Source organism: Protopterus annectens, chromosome 2.part1 (genome assembly GCF_019279795.1).
Source record: "Protopterus annectens isolate FY-2018-M chromosome 2.part1, PAN1.0, whole genome shotgun sequence".
Taxonomy (NCBI): Eukaryota; Metazoa; Chordata; order Ceratodontiformes; family Protopteridae; genus Protopterus; species Protopterus annectens.
This window is the reverse complement of record NC_056729.1, coordinates 1,752,733,601-1,752,756,860: the sequence shown is the minus strand read 5'-3', so window position 1 is coordinate 1,752,756,860 and position 23,260 is coordinate 1,752,733,601.

The following is a 23,260-nucleotide window of genomic DNA, read 5'->3' as shown; positions in this document are numbered from 1 at the left end:
GACTGGTTACGCCAGTACTGAGTTGAGAGAGCTTATCCTCCAGTTTGGCTATATGGTTGCATCTCTCACATGTGTTGGAATTTGTTGGGAGGAGGAGAGGGTTGTTCAGGTACATGAGGCAGTTATAACACTGCCTCAAGATTCCCAGATTCACCAGCTGGACCAGAGAGGAGATTGACAACTGACCCTTAGACATGCTAGAATAGTATTGGGAATTCCTTTATAATTGAAAAAAAGGGCCAATGGGGAACAAAGTACTTAAGGGGAGTTTGTGAGGGTGTAGTGCTTTTAATTTTTTAGTGCTGACTTATATAATTGCTTTAGTGAGCAAGTGCCGGGCTTTAGAGTGGGAATAGGGTGTTTATTATGAGAACTAGATCAATCGTAAGGGAAAAAGTGAAGAGCAGACTTTGTGGAGCCGAGAATGGTTTAAACCCAATGATGCTGCACTATGCGCAAAATTGCACAAAGCCGCGCTAAAACAGGTTTTATACAGGGGGACTTGAAAGAGCTAGAAATTGGCCCAAAATGGCAAATAGACTACCAGATTCTTGTGCTGGGAACATTCCTCCAGGGATAGATAGGCTGCTCCAAGCTCCCCACTGCCACTGGTGAACAAAGAAGCCTCCCTTTATCCAAGAAAGGAAATGGGCAACACAGGAACTTTCCAAAAGTCCAGAATACATCAAAGCCTGTATTTGGACTACTCTAGGTCAGGAAAGATGGGAAACACGGATTATTTTTTCTTTTTTGCAATAAACAACAGGAAAGTGCAATAAATATGTAACACAGGCCAGCGCACTAGTGTGTAGCCTCAACAGGTAAAAGCAACAAACAGGACAAACTTTAAAAGTGCAGGTGCAAAAACAACTTTAAACAGTTTAAAACAGTTGAAGAAGCAGAATTACTTGCAGTTTAGCTAGATCGGACAGTCACCCAGGTAGTAGCAGGAAAAAAATGCTTTTATCAGGTTAGCAGTCACTCTTTTAGCCTCTCTGCTGCTAGCAGCACTCTGCAGGACCACAAGGAGCTTGGCTGAGTAGTAACAAGCACAAAAAACGCCCCAAAGCGTGTTTTATACAGGGGGGACCTGAAAGAGCTAGAAATTGGCCCAAAATGGCCAGTAGACTACCAGATTCTTGTGCTGGGAACACTCCTCCAGGGATAGATAGGCTGCTCTAAGCTCCCCACTGCCACTGGTGAACAAAGAAACCTCCCTCTATCCAAGAAAGGAAATGGGCAACACAGGAACTTTCCAAAAGTCCAGAATACAGCAAAGCCTGTATTTGGACTACTCTAGGTCAGGAAAGATGGGAAACAAGGATATTTTTTTTTTTTTGCAACAAACAGCAGGAAAATGCAATAAATATGTAACACAGGCTAGCACACTTGAGTGTGTAGCCTCAACAAGTACACCCAACAAACAGGGCAAACTTTAAATTACAAGCGCAAAAGTGCGCTAAAGCTGGCTTTAAAGCAGGGGGTTAGAAAGAGATAGGAAATGGCCCAAAACGGCCCATAAGCTACAGGTCACTGGGCTGGAACCACTCCTCAAGAGACAGATAGGCTGCTCAGAGCTCCCCACTCTCACTGGTGAACAAAGAAGCTTCCTCCTATCCAAATAAGGATATGGGCAACACAGGAACTATGACACAGCCCAGAGATCAGCAATACCTGAAGACTGGACTATTCTAGTTCAGTAAAGGCGGGAAACAAGGATTTTTTTTTTTTTTTTTTTTTACAAAGTAGCAGAAATTAGGTACAGAAACACCATAAATGCTTTAATTCGGCTAGCACACTTGAGTGTGTAGCCTGCCAATTAAACTAAGCAAAAACAAACTTTAAAAGTGCAAAAAACTCAGAAATACAGGCAGGAATGCAATAAAACAACTTTGCAGAGCTTATTTAGTTAAAGAAACAGAGAAGTCTATATATACAGAAAAGCAGCTAAAACACACAAACACTTCAGATGCAGTGCAACCTAGAGCACTTGAGTTGTAGCAATATTAAGGCAATTACAGTTATAATAAATGCTCTGAAATATACTCTATATTTCCAAAATGTTTGAGAAGCACAGTCAGAACACAAGGAGATTCAGGCAAAAAAAAAATTTTTTTTTTAAGGGAAAAAGGAGAAACAGAAGGCCTTATCCAATGTTCTCTCTGTATTAGGTAGAATGAGCTAATGACACTAGACTGGGAGGAGTGTCACAGATCAGATTTACAGTTGGGGCGGGCAACTGCAAAGCCACCAAGTATAAGAGCAAAACACCAACTGGCAGGGAGGGCGGGGACCGCCTAAAGTTTTTAAACAGATAAAAGTATTTAAACAGATAAAGATTTGTAAAGATATAGAATGCTTTTAACTGCAGACAAATCAGTTACTTGTGCAGATTAGTTAATAGCAATAAAATACACTCGAAGACTAGAAAGCAGACAATAAAAGTGCTATAAATTAATTGTTAAAAAAAACTGGATACTTGTATATCTCAGCCAACAGCTGCGGTCAACAACTCTTATTCGCTCTGCTAATAATAAGAGTTTAGCGCCTCCTGCTATAGCCCTTCGGAGTTTTATCACAGCACTTCAGGAGGGAAGCACAACAACTGAAAAGCACCTGGCCAGTCATCAAGAAATAACTAACCAACAACTAGTCAGTCTTCAAGAGAGAACTAATCAACAGCTAGTCAGTCATCAAGAGATAACTAACCAACAACTAGTCAGTCTTCAAGAGAGAACTAACCAACAGCTAGTCAGTCATCAAGAGATAACTAACCAACAGCTAGTCAGTCATCAAGAGAGAACTAATCAACAGCTAGTCAGTCATCAAGAGATAACTAACCAACAGCTAGTCAGTCATCAAGAGAGAACTAATCAACAGCTAGTCAGTCATCAAGAGATAACTAACCAACAGCTAGTCAGTCATCAAGAGAGAACTAACCAACAGCTAGTCAGTCATCAAGAGATAACTAACCAACAGCTAGTCAGTCATCAAGAGATAACTAACCAACAGCTAGTCAGTCATCAAGAGATAACTAACCAACAGCTAGTCAGTCATCAAGAGAGAACTAACCAACAGCTAGTCAGTCATCAAGAGAGAACTAATCAACAGCTAGTCAGTCATCAAGAGATAACTAACCAACAGCTAGTCAGTAATCAAGAGAGAACTGACCAACAGCAGCTGGACAGTCTTCAAGAGAGAACTGACTGATACCTGGTCAGTTTTCAGGAAAGATGTATATCCCCTCAAGAAATAATTGACCGACACCAGGTCAACGTCCAGCATCACATTTCTGCCTTTTTGGGAGGAGATCATCAAATTTAATAGCTACATTCACATACAAGTGGGAATAGTAAATGAGTTACAAACCATTTTCTACAGGACCCTTGCCCTGAAATTTTACAGTGTAGGATCCAGAGTATACTGAGGAAATCTAGGGCGAGTGTCATCTTGGAAACTCCTTTGGTAGACTCCTTTGAGAGGGACAGTCTATACTTTTTTAGGATAACACTTTGTCACTTTGTGGAGAACCTTAGTAGGGATTTCCCCGATTTCACACGATATCCACTGAGCTCTTGACCCATTGCAAACCTGATGGTGCTTCTCATAGTATTTTAGTCCTGTTAAATTGTCCAGTGAAGGGTTCTATATACAAGTTGTATAAAAATGAAAGGTTCATTGACAACAAACCAAGTATAATTTCCAAAATGTTGCATGATGTTAACTTTGCATTTATAATGGAAACATAGTTGGATTCCAGCCCTGTCCCCACATATCAGCTGCCAGTACTGCACGCTGCCTTACACGAGTTAAGACAGGCATTTAGTCCGTTATTTTCAGTTACATTAGAATTGGTTCTGCCGTCACACTTATGTTCAATTTTTTGTTGAGGAATAAATAACATTGTTTTGTAATATACTGTTCATCAGGTGACATGAGGAGTTCACTGACTGTCACTGAGTATCGGAGTACTCAAGCTGATGAATTCTGGGTGATATCAGAGCCAGTGATCCTTAATCAAGACTTTCTCACTATTATGAGAGGAGTAGGGTTTGTTACTTCTTATCATTAAAGATCATTCTCTCAGCCTGATGCTTCATTTAAATGTGTCTACCTCTGAGTTGGTGTTTGAACCACTTTCTTGGTCAGCCCTACTTCAGTGTATCCACTTCAGTGTAGACCTTCGCCTTGGCAGGCCTTTAGCTAATAATGTGGTGAGGCATACAAACGTCAGCAATGATGCTGATGACATCATGACTGCATGACATGATACTGATGACATCATGACTGCATGACATGATATTGATGACATGACTGCATGACATGATACTGACAACATGACTGCATGATATGATACTGATGACAACATGACTGCATGACTTGACTAGCCCTTACATGACCACAATTACAATGTTCCTCAGTCTGTCACTGGTGATCAATCCAACCTCCCACGTTCATATATGTTTATTTTTGACTACAGTACAGTTGAGGAACCATGATTTGAACATAATTTATGGACATTAAGAAACAAAGATGGAGTGGGGATGCAGTGCCATTGGGGTGGAATCTTGTGTTACAATGTTGTTAAATGACAAAAGGGATCTGTATGTTAGGATATGAGGCAGCTAAGAAGGAACTCACTGGGGAAAACACTCAAAAGTACCTCTATAGAGCATTGCATGGGTTTGTTATGTTTGTCATAGGATTATGGATGCTGACAGCTTATTCATGTTGATTGTTCTATGGTTATGAGATTTTGACTAAGTGCCCTTTGACCAGTGGACTGTTCATCCAGGTTTGTTATGGCCTTTCTACATGTTAGGTTAGTTACATCTTCCCTGTATATCTTGGGTACAGCTATGCTCTGGATGATCAGGGCCGCACAGAGAATAAATATTTTCCACTGAATTGAGAGGATTTAATTGATCTCTTTATAAAGAAGACATATTTGGAGCTGTGTAATCATAGAAATTATCATCCAATGTCTAACATTCTACTTTTTGGAAGGCTGATAGGGAAAGTGTTCATCTTCTCGAACTTCTCACAGACTATTGCATCCTTACCTGATCCACTTTGGGAAATGCTAAGCCCAGAGACTGTCCCCATTATGATAGTTAGTGACCAGTTAGCAGTCAGAGAGCAATGCAATTATTCAGTTTTGGTTCTCACTGTCTTAGCTGTGTTTCATAGCATTAATCATGGGATCATACTGGAGCATCTGAGAACCCACTGTGATTTTACTTCCACAGTCCTTGATGAGTTTGTAACATACTTTCTGTAAATAGAGGGTGTTTTCTTGAATAACGTTTTATACAAGCTGTCATCTTCATTGCAATATTCTTCAAGGTATATTTAACTCCTTTTAGCTGTAGTAGACTGGCTACCTCTGAGAGAAGTAATTTTAAACAGAGATCTGAGATATCATTTTATGCAGACAGTACTCATAACGCCTTCCTTCCTTCATGAACACATGCATTCCCTGTTAACACTCAAAGTCTATATAATGAATAGTCATCTTTTGGCTAACCCACACAAGAATGGGGCTGTGACTCTTTATACCACCTTGAGACCCTGCACAGATCTGGGTTTTGACTTAGCTGTCATCTTTGGGGGTAACAGATTAGAGCTTATACCCTCACAGCAGAATCTGGTTATTATACTTAACCAGGGGAAAGGTGTAGTTAAATATTCTTATATTGTGTTGGAACATCACTTTAACAGGTTCATGGGTAGTTACTAGGCATACCGTGAAGAAACCATTAAGGATCCTAGACCATATTCTCAATTTCCCCAAAGCAATGTCTGGTTAAGTGACATCCTCAAGGTCACATAGCAGGCTCACCAAATGATTTATAAAAATCAGTGCATGCCAAGATTATATATTCCCCATTCTGATGGAGGTATGGGCCTCCTTGAAATTGATTACATGTATAGCTCTGCAATCATGGGACTGGACACATTTTTGCTGACCTCACAAGACCCAAACATAGTGAAAGTTTTGAATCATGAGGAGAATAAACTTAAGATGACTTCCCTGCTGCAGAAGCATATCGTCATCAAGCAAGAATGGAACTCAGAGCAGAAGTAGATAAAAAACAGGAAGCAACTAAATGTGCTGAAAAACAAAAGAAAGAATATAATGTGAAGGATTAGCTGAGAAGGCAAGAAATGTGGAAAATGCATAAATATAGTTGCAAGTATAGAAAACTTCTGGAAGAACCTCATGTTGATCTGTATCGAATGCAAGAATGGTTAAGGAGAGGTGAATTCAAACCAAGAGATGAAAGGTTAATATTGCTGGCCCAAGATAATGGGCTGAGTACACATTGATTTACAAAGTCCATTGAACATGGGGGAGAAACAGAGAAATGTAGGTTTTGTAAAACAGAATTGGAAACAGTTACACACCTCTTTGTTGGTTGTGACATACTAATGGCAGAAGAACTGTATACTGAGAGGCATAATAATGTGGCAACACTGTTCCACTGGGGACTGTGTAAACATTATGGTATTGAAGTGGCTTAAAAACACTGGAAACGTGAGGCACAAAGCATAACAGAAAATGATGGTCTGCATCACATGGGATCACCTATTACCAACAGTTCAAAAGATAGATGCTAGAAAACCGGCTATAGTCACTGGGTGTGTAAAATCACCACACCCAGTGACTATAGTGTCTTGTGTACCGAGAGGCAGAAAGTCATAAAATATTAGGATTTGTAGGCAGAAATGAGAGCAATGTGGAAGAAAGATGGACATACAGTTCCAGTAGTAGTAGGAGCAATGGGCCTTATAAAAAAGAATTTATAATTGTATTTAGATATGTTACCAATACATGTAACTCCATACAAATTGCAGAAGGAGTCATTACTGGGCACATTGAGGGTATTGTGAAGAGCACTTCTGGCTGACATCAAAGATTGAAACAATACTAATTTCATGAACTTTTATCATACTTTGATTTAGGAATGGGTTCTATTCCTGTCATGATATTAGAAACCCAAAAGATTTGGAGAAATTAAAAAATAGGCAAGTGAGGGCCGAGGGAATCAAACCTTGTTCTACAGAAAGCAGCTTATTAACAACTCATCATCATAATCCTTCATGCTCACTGTGAGTCCTGAGCTGTCTGGTGAGATGGTGTTACTCATCCTGACTGTTCTGATGTGCCTGTGGGTGGATGCTAGTGACAGATTTCATCTGATGAATTAAGATTTATATTATTTTGCTTACAGGGTTTAACTCCAGGAAACAAACATTTTAAGTATTTCATATAAAGTTATAGTCTGGAATGCTCTGAGCTTTTATCTGTGATGATCCTTGGCTTGCACTTGGTAAATAAATGAATCTTGCTGATCATTTATATAAATACCATTACCTACTTCCATTTTATCTGTTTTGAGTTCTGTGCCATGCATTTTGTAAGGTAATCAGTAACTGTGCAGCTGTGGAGCCGTGCTACTTTTTTATTTATTAAGGACTATGTACACAGTGTCTGCTTCTGCCACATGCACTGTCGTGTCCAAATGTAACCATTCATCTGCCTTAAAATGCCCTGACTGTCACCGATATGTGCCATGCATGCTTTAGCTTCTATATGGGCACAGTCTCATGATGGACACATCTTAGGTCAGATTAAAACTGTTTGAAAATGAAAACAACTGATTTTATCTTTTACAGTGCATAAGTCTGGGACTTAATTATATAAGCAGTTGTGTTTATTCTAATACAGGCATTCATCAAAAGTTGTGCTCTGAAATAAACAAGCTATTTATCATTTAAATATTAACATTCATCAAAGTGTAGTGTTTTCATCTTCAAGTGTAATTTCCATAAAATGTGTGCTATATTTCACTTTTGATGTGTTAAGCAGCAGTATAGGAGAATTGTACCACTGAAGTTTGCATAAATTATTTGTTATACTGACAGCAGCCATTGATTCCAGGAAATGAAGGCAATAAGACTGACGCTGAAAAAGAGTAAGAAAATGAATATAATATAGAAAATTATTTCACTTACAGCATACGTCCCGTATATTTTACTTATCTCTGTAGAGATATAAGGTTATGATTGCAGATTTACACATGTATAGGATATGTCCATCTATGTAAATGCTGTTATATGAGAATGTGTATGATTTTGTGTTTATTTGTGTCAGATATGTGCTAACTAAGCATGTGTGCCTGTACGTGTGTGCATGTCTGAATGTGTATAAATGGAGTGTGAAAATGTATGCATATGTGTGTATGTATGTTTGTGTGTATGTCTGTAGATATACTAAATGAGAATGCATGTGTGTATTTCACTAAATAAGTGTATGTGTATGTGTGAATGTGTGTGTGTGTGTGTGTGTGTGTGTGTGTGTGTGTGTGTGTGTGTGTGTGTGTATATATATATATATATATATATATATATAGATTCACTTTATAATTTCGAAATACTGAAATCTCGAATTTCAGTATCCCGAGGCTATAAAGCCGAACATTCACAATATCGAAACCCCAAAAGCACAAAATTTAAAACCTAAAACATACATACACCTTCATCCCCACACTACAACAAACAAACAAAACAGACACAAACACAACACAAATAGACACACCTACCCTACATATAAGCAGGAGGTAAAGCCCCTCTGCACCCCCTACACCCCTACTACTTATATATACTAACTCCGAGGTCACAGTAAAAAGACAAAGACACTAAAACCACCACTACATACTCTATATTCCCCTTGCACAAACACACACCACATACGTACAAACACCACCACTCTCAACACTTACACACTCACAGTCTTACCTACCTACCCTAACCTACACCTAAAACTTCCCAACACACTCACATACACTCACATTCCTGCCCAAAACCCTTACAAAAACAGCACCTGAATCTCCATATATATCCACACAATGGCAGGCAAACCATATCCCACAGCAGACCACACCTTACAAACACAACAAATCCCACGTACTGTACCACCACAACCGCGAATTCGACACTTCAAATTCAATCAAGTGCAGTATCACTCAACTGCACTTTCGTCTCAAGATACTGAAATTCGAGACACACACACACACACACACACACACACACACACACACATATATATATATATATATATATATATATAAACACACACACAAACACACTGTACACATGCGCATGTGTGTTTGTATATATGTGTGTGTGTGTGTGGTGTGTATGTATGTGCCTTTGTATGTTTCTGTATGTTAGTGTATGTGCGTGATTATACATGAGTGTGTGTGTGTGTGTGTGTGTGTGTGTGTGTGTGTGTGTGTGTGTGAGTGTGTGTGTGTGTGTGTGAGCATGCATATGTGCATGACTATGTGTGTGTGTGTGTGTGTGTGTGTGTGTGTGTGTGTGTGTGTGTGTGTGTGTGTGTGTGTGTGTGTGTGTGCTTGTGTTTGTGCATGTATGTATATACATGAGTTTGAATGTGACCATAGCCTAGACAAAAGTGGTGCCATTCACCAGATTCACAGAGGCTGCAGAACTCGGCTAAGATTTACAAATAAAGCACAAAACGGCTGGCAGTCCTAGGGGTAAAAGCTCCATAGTACAAATTCAAAGATCCAATAAATAAGAAAGAACAAAAGTCTGACTATGGAGCTACCATAGTACACGAGACTCTGCACAAAACTTCAGCAGCATATGACAATAGCCAAAAACGAAATAAAACTTTAAATAAAAAACTCAGGTTTATTAATTAAAGGTGAGCGCTTTCACTTAGGAGCTTCTTCAGACCTAGTAATAACATCGAAACTAAACTGACATATATATACACAAGTATCACAATCAAAAACAATCAACCAATCAACTGTATTAAAGTGGTATACCCAAAGTACACCTATAACTCAAATGTCTGTGTACATTCTTAGTCAATAGTACAAACAAGAACAATACAAAGATTAAATTTAGTATGTGAACAATACATAAATGCTCCTAACAATACATAATCTTTTAAAGCACAATAAAACAACTACTAAAAACCTATTTGTGCAGCTTCCTCCTTTTTAAAACGGGCTTGATGGAAGCCCTCTCATTTAAACCCCTACCCCTGTCAGCTTTCAAGATGATGATCCAACAAGTTTCCCTATATTCACTATATGTTCTCATATCACCCTCCCTTATAGTCAAACCTATAGCCTCAATAACTCTGAATCTAAAGGTATGGTGTGTCCCTTGCTCATTGACATGTTTAGAAAGTGCATTGTTGGGGAGATTCTTCCTGATGTTATACAAGTGTTCCCTAATTCTGTCACGTAATACTCTATTAGTTTTCCCTACATAGAAGGCCCCACAGTACTCACATTCTGCTAGATAAACCACGTGTGGGGTCATACAGTTGTGAATGTCCCTAAACCAGAAGTTCTTACCTAAGTCTGGATGGCAAAACTCCTCTGTAGTATTGATGTAATTGCAGAAGTTACTACAGTAGATATAGGTGATACCTGTGTACAGATGTACCCATCCACCATGACACTGCAGTAGATATAGGTGGTACCTCTGTACAGATGTACCCTTCCACTGTGACGTTACAATAGATATAGGTGGTACTTTTGTACAGATGTACCCCTTCACCGTGACATTATAGTAAATACAGGTGATACCTGTGTACAGATGTACCCCTCCACTGTGACACTACAGTAGATATAGGTGGTACCTGTGTACAGGTGTACCCCTCCACTGCGACACTACAGTAGATATATGTGGCACCTGTGTACAGATGTATGCCTCCACCATGACACTACAGCAGATATAGGTGGTACATGTGTACAAATGCATCCCTCCACTGTGATGTTACAGTAGATATAGGTCGGACTTGTGCACAGATGTACCCCTTCAATGTAACACTACAGTAGATATAGGTGGTACCTGTGTACAGATGTACGCCTCCAGTGTGATACTACAGTTGATATAGGGGGTACCTCTGTATGGATGTACTCCTCCACTGTGACACTACAGTAGATATAGGTGGTACCTGTGTACAGATGTACCCCTCCATTGTGACACTACAGTAGATATAGGTGGTACCTGTGTATAGATGTACCCCTCCACCATGACACTACAGTAGATATAGGTGGTACCTGTGTACAGATGTATCCCTCCACTGTGATGTTACAGTAGATATAGGTGGTACTTGTGTACAGATGTACCCCTTCACTGTGACACTATAGTAGATACAGGTGATACCTGTGACCAGATGTACCCCATGCACTGTGACACTACAGTAGACATAGGTGATACCTGTGTACAGGTGTAGCCCTGCACTGTGACACTACAGTAGATATAGGTGGTACATGTGTACAGATGTACCCCTTCACTGTGAAACTACAGTTGATATAGGTGATACCTGTGTACAGATATACCCCTCCACTGCGACACTACAGGAGATATAGGTGGTACCTGTGTACAGATGTACCCCTGCACTATGCCACTACAGTAGATATAGGTGGTACCTGTGTACAGGTGTACTCCTCCACTGTCATGCTTCATTAGATATAGATGGTACCTGTGTAAAGACGTACCCCTCCACCATGACACTACAGTAGATACAGGTGGTACCTGTGTACAGATGTACCCCTCCACCATGACACTACAGTAGATATAGGTGGTACCTATGTACAGATGTACCCCTTCACTGTGAGACTATAGTAGATATAGGTGGTACCTGTGTACAGATGTACCCATCCACCATGACACTACAGTAGATATAGGTGGTACCTGTGTACAGATGTACCCTTCCACTGTGACGTTACAGTAGATATAGGTGGTACTTGTATACAGATGTACCCCTTCACTGTGGTAGATACAGGTGATACCTGTGTACAGATTTACCCCTCCACTGTGACACTATAGTAGATATAGGTGGAACCTGTGTAAAGATGTATGCTTCCAGTGTGACACTACAGTAGATATAGGTGGTACCTGTGTACAGATGTACCCCTCCACTGTGACATTACAGTAGATATAGGTGGTACCTGTGTACAAATGTACCCCTGCACTGTGACACTACAGTAGATAGAGGTGGTACCTGGGTACAGGTGTACCCCTCCACTGTGACACTACAGTAGATATAGGTGGTACCTGTGCACAGATGTACCTCTACACTGAGGCACTACAGTAGAAATAGGTGGTACTTGCATACAGATTTACCCCTCCACTGAGACACTACAGTAGATATAGGTGGTACCTGTGTACAGACGTACCCCTCCACTGTGATGCTATAGTAGATATAGGTTGTACCTGTGTACAGGTGTACCCCTGCACTGTGACACAACAGTAGATATAGGTGGTACCTGTGTACAGATGTTTGCTTCCAGTGTGACACTACAGTAGATATAGGTGGTACCTGTGTACAGATGTACCCCTCCACTGAGACACTACAGTAGATATAGGTAGTACCTGTGTACAGTTGTACCCCCCTCTGACACTACAGTAGATATAGGTGATACATATGTACAGAAGTACCCGTCTACTGTGACACTAAAGTAGATATAGGTGGTATCTGTGCACAGATGTACCCCTCTTCTGTGACACTACATTAGATATAGGTAGTACCTGTGTACAGGTGTACCTCTCCACTGTGATGCTACAGTAGATATGGATGTTACCTGTGTACAGATGTACCCCTGCACTGTGATACTACAGTAGATATACATGGTACCGGTGTACAGCTGTATCCCCCCAGTGTGACACTACAGTAGATATAGGTGTGCCTGTGTAAAGATGTACCCCTCCACTGTGACACTGCAGTAGACATAGGTGGTACCTGTGTAGTGATGTACCCCTCCACTGTGATGCTACAGTAGATATAGGTGGTACCTGTATACAGGTGTACCCCTTCACTGTGACACTACAGTAGATATAGGTTTACCTGTGTACACATGTACCCCTCCACTGTGACACTGCAGTAGACATAGGTGTTACCTGTGTACCGATGTACCCCTCCACTGTGACGCTACAGTAGATATAGGTGGTACCTGTGTACAGGTGTACCCCTTTACTGTGATGTTAGAGTAGATATAGGTGGTACCAGTGTACGGATGTATGCCTCCAGTGTGACACTACATTAGATTATAGGTTTTACCTGTGTACAGGTGTACGCCTCCATTGTGACACTACAGTTGATATAGGTGGTACCTGTGTATAGATGTATGCTTCCAGTGTGACACTACACTAGATATAGGTGGTACCTGTATACAGATGTACCCCTCTACTGTGACACTACAGTTGATATAGGTGGTACATGTGTACAGGTGTACCCTTGCACTGTGACACTACAGTAGATATAGGTGGTACCTGTGTACAGGTGTACCTCTCCACTGTGACACTACAGTAGATATAGGTGGTACCTGTGTACAGATGTACCCCTCCACTGTGACACTACAGTAGATATAGGTGGTACCTGGGTACAGATGTACCCCTCCACCATGACACTACACTAGATATAGGTGGTACCTTTATACAGATGTACCCCTCCACTGTGACACTATAGTTGATATAGGTGGTACATGTGTACAGGAGACCCCTGCACTGTGACACTACAGTAGATACAGGTGGTACCAGTGTACAGGTGTACCCCTCCACTGTGACACTACAGTAGATATAGGTGGTACCTGTGTACAGATGTACCCGTCCACTGTGACTCTGTAGTAGATATAGATGGCACCTGTTTACAGATGTACCCCTACACTGGGGCACTACAGTAGAAATAGGTGGTACCTGTGTACAGATTTACCCCTCCACTGAGACACTACAGTAGATATAGGTGGTACATGTGTACAGACGTACCCCTCCAATGTGATGCTGCAGTAGATACACCTGTGTACAGGTGTACTCCTCCACTGTGAAACTACAGTAGATATAGGTGGTACCTGTTTACAGGTGTACCCCTCCACTGTGACACTACAGTACATATAGGTGGTACCTGTGTATAGATGTATGCTTCCAGTGTGGCACTACAGTAGATATAGGTGGTACCTGTATACAGATGTACCCCTCCATTGTGACACTATGGTCGATATAGGTGGTACATGTGTACAGGTGTACCCCTGCACTGTGGCACTACAGTAGATATAGGTGGTTCCTGTGTACAGGTGTTTGCTTCCAGTGTGACACTACAGTAGATATAGGTGGTACCTGTGTACAGATTTACCCCTCCACTGAGACACTACAGTAGATATAGATGGCACCTGTGTACAGATGTACCCCTACACTGAGGCACTACAGTAGAAATAGGTGGTACCTGTGTACAGATTTACCCCTCAACTGAGACACTACAGTAGATATAGGTGGTACCTGTGTACAGACATACCCATCCACTGTGACGCTACAGTAGATATAGGTGGTACTTGTGTACAGGTGTACCCCTGCACTGTGATACACCAGTAAATATAGATGGTTCCTGTGTACAGATGTTTGCTTCCAGTGTGATACTACAGTAGATATAGGTGGTACCTGTGTACAAATGTACCCCTCCACTGAGGCACTGCAGTAGATATAGGTAGTACTTGTGTACAGTTACCCCCCTCTGACACTACAGTAGATATAGGTGGTACATATGTACAGATGTACCCATCTACTGTGACACTAAAGTAGATAGAGGTGGTATCTGTGCACAGATGTACCCCTCTCCTGTGACACTACATTAGATATAGGTAGTACCTGTGTACAGGTGTACCTCTCCACTGTGACGCTACAGTTGATATAGGTGTTACCTGTGCACAGATGTACCCCTCCACTGTGACACTGCAGTAGACATAAGTGGTACCTATGTACTGATGTACCCCTCCACTGTGATGCTACAGTAGATATAGGTGGTAACTGTATACAGGTGTACCCTTTCACTGTGACACTACAGTAGATATATTTGGTACCGGTGTACAGCTGTATCCCCCACTGTGACACTACAGTAGATATAGGTGTACCTGTGTACAGATGTACCCCTCCACTGTGACACTACAGTAGATATAGGTTTACCTGTGTACAGATGTACCCCTCCACTGTGACACTGCAGTAGACATAGGTGGTACCTGTGTACCGATGTACCCCTCCACTGTGACGCTACAGTAGATATAGGTGGTACCTGTGTACAGGTGTACCTCTTTACTGTGACGTTACAGTAGATATAGGTGGTACCGATGTACAGATGTATGCCTCCAGTGTGACACTACATTAGATATAGGTGTTACCTGTGTACAGGTGTAATCGTCCACTGTGACACTACAGTAGATATAGGTGGTACCTGTGTACAAATGTATCTGTCCACTGTGACGCTGCATTAGATATGGATGGTACCTGTGTACAGGTGTACCCCTCCACTGTGACACTACTGTAGATATAGGTGGTACCTGTGTATAGATGTATGCTTCCAGTGTGACACTACAATAGGTATAGGTCATACCTGTATACAAATGTACCCCTCCACTGTGATACTACAGTCAATATAGGTGGTACATCTGTACAGGTGTACCCCTACACTGTGACACTACAGTAGATATAGGTGGTACCTGTGTACAGGTGTACCCCTCCACTGTGACACTACAGTAAATATAGGTGGAACCTGTGTACAGATGTACTCCTCCACTGTGACACTGTAGTATATATAGATGGTACCTGTGTACAGATGTACTCCTCCACTGCGGCACTACAGTAGAAATAGGTGGTACCTGTGTACAGATTTACCCCTCCACTGTGACACTACAGTAGACATAGGTGGTACCTGTGTACAGACATACCCCTCCACTGTGACGCTACAGTAGATATAGGTTGTACCTCTGTACAGATGTTTGCTTCCAGTGTGACACTACAGTAGATATAGGTGGTACCTGTGTATAGATGTACCTCCCCACTTTGACACTACAGTAGATATAGGTAGTACCTGTGTACAGATGTACCCCCCCTCTGACACTACAGTAGATATAGGTGGTACATATGTACAGATGTACCCATCTACTGTGACACTACAATAGATATAAGTGGTATCTGTGCACAGATGTACCCCTCCACTGTGACACTACAGTAGATATAGGTAATACCTGTGTACAGGTGTACCTCTCCACTGTGATGCTACAGTAGATATTGATGGTACCTGTGTACAGATGTACCCCCACACTGTGACACTACAGTAGATATATGTGGTACCGGTGTACAGCTGTATCCCCCACTGTGACACTACAGTCGATATAGGTGGTACATCTGTACAGGTGTACCCCTACACTGTGACACTACAGTAGATATAGGTGGTACCTGTGTACAGGTATACCCCTCCACTGTGACACTACAGTAAATATAGGTGGAATCTGTGTACAGATGTACTCCTCCACTGTGACACTGTAGTATATATAGATGGTACCTGTGTACAGATGTACTCCTCCACTGCGGCACTACAGTAGAAATAGGTGGTACCTGTGTACAGATTTACCCCTCCACTGTGACACTACAGTAGACATAGGTGGTACCTGTGTACAGACATACCCCTCCACTGTGACGCTACAGTAGATATAGGTAGTACCTGTGTACAGATGTACCCCCCTGACACTACAGTAGATATAGGTGGTACATATGTACAGATGTACCCATCTACTGTGACACTACAATAGATATAGGAGGTATCTGTGCACAGATGTACCCCTCCACTGTGACACAACAGTAGATATAGGTAACACCTGTGTACAGGTGTACCTCTCCACTGTGATGCTACAGTAGATATTGGTGGTACCTGTGTACAGATGTACCCCCACACTGTGACACTACAGTAGATATATGTGGTACTGGTGTACAGCTGTATCCCCCACTGTAACACTACAGTAGATATAGGTGGTACATATGTACAAATGTACCCTTCCACTGTGACAGTACAGTAGATATAGGTGGTACCTGTGTACAGACATACCCGTCCACTGTGACACTACAGTAGATATAGGTTGTACCTCTGTACAGATGTTTGCTTCCAGTGTGACACTACAGTAGATATAGGTGGTACCTGTGTATAGATGTACCTCCCCACTTTGACACTACAGTAGATATAGGTAGTACCTGTGTACAGATGTACCCCCCTCTGACACTACAGTAGATATAGGTGGTACATATGTACAGATGTACCCATCTACTGTGACACTACAATAGATATAAGTGGTATCTGTGCACAGATGTACCCTCCACTGAGACACTACAGTAGATATAGGTAATACCTGTGTACAGGTGTACCTCTCCACTGTGATGCTACAGTAGATATTGGTGGTACCTGTGTACAGATGTACCCCCACACTGTGACACTACAGTAGATATATGTGGTACCGGTGTACAGCTGTATCCCCCACTGTGACACTACAGTCGATATAGGTGGTACATCTGTACAGGTGTACCCCTACACTGTGACACTACAGTAGATATAGGTGGTACCTGTGTACAGGTGTACCCCTCCACTGTGACACTACAGTAAATATAGGTGGAACCTGTGTACAGATGTACTCCTCCACTGTGACACTGTAGTATATATAGATGGTACCTGTGTACAGATGTACTCCTCCACTGCGGCACTACAGTAGAAATAGGTGGTACCTGTGTACAGATTTACCCCTCCACTGTGACACTACAGTAGACATAGGTGGTACCTGTGTACAGACATACCCCTCCACTATGACGCTACAGTAGATATAGGTAGTACCTGTGTACAGATGTACCCCCCTGACACTACAGTAGATATAGGTGGTACATATGTACAGATGTACCCATCTACTGTGACACTACAATAGATATAGGTGGTATCTGTGCACAGATGTACCCCTCCACTGTGACACTACAGTAGATATAGGTAATACCTGTGTACAGGTGTACCTCTCCACTGTGATGCTACAGTAGATATTGGTGGTACCTGTGTACAGATGTACCCCCACAATGTGACACTACAGTAGATATATGTGGTACCGGTGTACAGCTGTATCCCCCACTGTAACACTACAGTAGATATAGGTGGTACATATGTACAAATGTACCCTTCCACTGTGACAGTACAGTAGATATAGGTGGTAACTGTTTACAGATGTACCCATTCACTTTGACACTACAGTAGATATTGGTGGTACCTGTGTACAGATGTACACCTCCAGTGTGACACTACAGTAGATATAGGTTGTACCTTTGTATGGATGTACCCCTCCACTGTGACACTGTAGTAGATATAGGTGGTACCTGTGTACAGATTTACCCCTCCACTGTGACACTATAGTAGATATAGGTGGTACCTGTGTACAGATGTACCCCTGCTCTGTGACACTACAGTAGATATAGGTGGTGCCTGTGTACAGATGTACCCCTGCACTGTGATACTACAGTAGATATACGTGATACCGGTGTACAGCTGTATCCCCCCACTGTGACACTACAGTAGATATAGGTGTACCTGTGTACAGATGTACCCCTCCACTGTGACACTGCAGTAGACATAGGTGGTACCTGTGTAGTGATGTACCCCTCCACTGTGATGCTACAGTAGATATAGGTGGTACCTGTATACAGGTGTACCCCTTCACTGTGTCACTACAGTAGATATAGGTTTACCTGTGTACACATGTACCCCTCCACTGTGACACTGCAGTAGACATAGGTGTTACCTGTGTACCGATGTACCCCTCCACTGTGACGCTAAAGTAGATATAGGTGGTACCTGTGTACAGGTGTACCCATTTACTGTGATGTTAGAGTAGATATAGGTGGTACCAGTGTACGGATGTATGCCTCCAGTGTGACACTACATTAGATATAGGTTTTACCTGTGTACAGGTGTACGCCACCATTGTGACACTACAGTTGATATAGGTGGTACCTGTGTATAGATGTATGCTTCCAGTGTGACACTACACTAGATATAGGTGGTACCTGTATACAGATGTACCCCTCGACTGTGACACTACAGTTGATATAGGCGGTACATGTGTACAGGTGTACCCTTGCACTGTGACACTACAGTAGATATAGGTGGTACCTGTGTACAGGTGTACCCCTCCACTGTGACACCACAGTAGATATAGGTGGTACCTGGGTACAGATGTACCCCTCCACCATGACACTACACTAGATATAGGTGGTACCTTTATACAGATGTACCCTTCCACTGTGACACTATAGTTGATATAGGTGGTACATGTGTACAGGAGACCCCTGCACTGTGACACTACAGTAGATATAGGTGGTACCAGTGTACAGGTGTACCCCTCCACTGTGACACTACAGTAGATATAGGTGGTACCTTTGTACAGATGTACCCGTCCACTGTGACACTACAGTAGATATAGGTGGTAACTGGGTACAGATGTACCCCTCCACCATGACACTACACTAGATATAGGTGGTACCTTTATACAGATGTACCCTTCCACTGTGACACTATAGTTGATATAGGTGGTACATGTGTACAGGAGACCCCTGCACTGTGACACTACAGTAGATATAGGTGGTACCAGTGTACAGGTGTACCCCTCCACTGTGACACTACAGTAGATATAGGTGGTACCTGTGTACATATGTACCCGTCCACTGTGACTCTGTAGTAGATATAGATGGCACCTGTGTACAGATGTACCCCTACACTGAGGCACTACAGTAGAAATAGGTGGTACCTGTGTACAGATTTACCCCTCCACTGAGACACTACAGTAGATATAGGTGGTACATGTGTACAGACGTACCCCTCCAATGTGATGCTACAGTAGATACACCTGTGTACAGGTGTACCCCTCCACTGTGAAACTACAGTAGATATAGGTGGTACCTATTTACAGGTGTACCCCTCCACTGTGACACTACAGTACATATAGGTGGTACCTGTGTATAGATGTATGCTTCCAGTGTGGCACTACAGTAGATATAGGTGGTACCTGTATACAGATGTACCCCTCCATTGTGACACTATGGTCGATATAGGTGGTACATGTGTACAGGTGTACCCGTGCACTGTGGCACTACAGTAGATATAGGTGGTTCCTGTGTACAGGTGTTTGCTTCCAGTGTGACACTACAGTAGATATAGGTGGTACCTGTGTACAGATTTACCCCTCCACTGAGACACTACAGTAGATATAGATGGCACCTGTGTACAGATGTACCCCTACACTGAGGCACTACAGTAGAAATAGGTGGTACCTGTGTACAGATTTACCACTCAACTGAGACACTACAGTAGATATAGGTGGTACCTGTGTACAGACATACCCATCCACTGTGACGCTACAGTAGTTATAGGTGGTACTTGTGTACAGGTGTACCCCTGCACTGTGATACACCAGTAGATATAGATGGATCCTGTGTACAGATGTTTGCTTCCAGTGTGATACTACAGTAGATATAGGTGGTACCTGTGTACAGATGTACCCCTCCACTGAGACACTACAGTAGATATAGGTAGTACCTGTGTACAGTTACCCCCCTCTGACACTACAGTAGATATAGGTGGTACATATGTACAGATGTACCCATCTACTGTGACACTAAAGTAGATATAGGTGGTATCTGTGCACAGATGTACCCCTCTCCTGTGACACTACATTAGATATAGGTAGTACCTGTGTACAGGTGTACCTCTCCACTGTGACGCTACAGTTGATATAGGTGTTACCTGTGTACAGATGTACCCCTCCACTGTGACACTGCAGTAGACATAAGTGGTACCTATGTACTGATGTACCCCTCCACTGTGATGCTACAGTAGATATAGGTGGTAACTGTATACAGGTGTACCCCTTCACTGTGACACTACAGTAGATATATTTGGTACCGGTGTACAGCTGTATCCCCCACTGTGACACTACAGTAGATATAGGTGTACCTGTGTACAGATGTACCCCTCCACTGTGACACTACAGTAGATATAGATTTACCTGTGTACAGATGTACCCCTCCACTGTGACACTGCAGTAGACATAGGTGGTACCTGTGTACCGATGTACCCCTCCACTGTGACGCTACAGTAGATATAGGTGGTAACTGTGTACAGGTGTACCTCTTTACTGTGACGTTACAGTAGATATAGGTGGTACCGGTGTACAGATGTATGCCTCCAGTGTGACACTACATTAGATATAGGTGTTACCTGTGTACAGGTGTAATCCTCCACTGTGACACTACAGTAGCTATAGGTGGTACCTGTGTACAAATGTATCAGTCCACTGTGACGCTGCATTAGATATGGATGGTACCTGTGTACAGGTGTACCCCTCCACTGTGACACTACTGTAGATATAGGTGGTACCTGTGTATAGATGTATGCTTCCAGTGTGACACTACAATAGGTATAGGTCATACCTGTATACAGATGTACCCCTCCACTGTGATACTACAGTCAATATAGGTGGTACATCTGTACAGGTGTACCCCTACACTGTGACACTACAGTAGATATAGGTGGTACCTGTGTACAGGTATACCCCTCCACTGTGACACTACAGTAAATATAGGTGGAACCTGTGTACAGATGTACTCCTCCACTGTGACACTGTAGTATATATAGATGGTACCTGTGTACAGATGTACTCCTCCACTGCGGCACTACAGTAGAAATAGGTGGTACCTGTGTACAGATTTACCCCTCCACTGTGACACTACAGTAGACATAGGTGGTACCTGTGTACAGACATACCCCTCCACTGTGACGCTACAGTAGATATAGGTTGTACCTCTGTACAGATGTTTGCTTCCAGTGTGACACTACAGTAGATATAGGTGGTACCTGTGTATAGATCTACCTCCCCACTTTGACACTACAGTAGATATAGGTAGTACCTGTGTACAGATGTACCCCCCTCTGACACTACAGTAGATATAGGTGGTACATATGTACAGATGTACCCATCTACTGTGACACTACAATAGATATAAGTGGTATCTGTGCACAGATGTACCCCTCCACTGTGACACTACAGTAGATATAGGTAATACCTGTGTACAGGTGTACCTCTCCACTGTGATGCTACAGTAGATATTGGTGGTACCTGTGTACAGATGTACCCCCACACTGTGACACTACAGTAGATATATGTGGTACCGGTGTACAGCTGTATCCCCCACTGTGACACTACAGTCGATATAGGTGGTACATCTGTACAGGTGTACCCCTACACTGTGACACTACAGTAGATATAGGTGGTACCTGTGTACAGGTGTACCCCTCCACTGTGACACTACAGTAAATATAGGTGGAACCTGTGTACAGATGTACTCCTCCACTGTGACACTGTAGTATATATAGATGGTACCTGTGTACAGATGTACTCCTCCACTGCGGCACTACAGTAGAAATAGGTGGTACCTGTGTACAGATTTACCCCTCCACTGTGACACTACAGTAGACATAGGTGGTACCTGTGTACAGACATACCCCTCCACTGTGACGCTACAGTAGATATAGGTAGTACCTGTGTACAGATGTACCCCCCTGACACTACAGTAGATATAGGTGGTACATATGTACAGATGTACCCATCTACTGTGACACTACAATAGATATAGGTGGTATCTGTGCACAGATGTACCCCTCCACTGTGACACTACAGTAGATATAGGTAATACCTGTGTTCAGGTGTACCTCTCCACTGTGATGCTACAGTAGATATTGGTGGTACCTGTGTACAGATGTACCCCCACACTGTGACACTACAGTAGATATATGTGGTACCGGTGTACAGATGTATCCCCCACTGTAACACTACAGTAGATATAGGTGGTACATATGTACAAATGTACCCTTCCACTGTGACAGTACAGTAGATATAGGTGGTACCTGTGTACAGACATACCCCTCCACTGTGACACTACAGTAGATATAGGTTGTACCTCTGCACAGATGTTTGCTTCCAGTGTGACACTACAGTAGATATAGGTGGTACCTGTGTATAGATGTACCTCCCCAATTTGACACTACAGTAGATATAGGTAGTACCTGTGTACAGATGTACCCCCCTCTGACACTACAGTAGATATAGGTGGTACATATGTACAGATGTACCCATCTACTGTGACACTACAATAGATATAAGTGGTATCTGTGCACAGATGTACCCCTCCACTGTGACACTACAGTAGATATAGGTAATACCTGTGTACAGGTGTACCTCTCCACAGTGATGCTACAGTAGATATTAGTGGTACCTGTGTACAGATGTACCCCCACACTGTGACACTACAGTAGATATATGTGGTACCGGTGTACAGCTGTATCCCCCACTGTGACACTACAGTC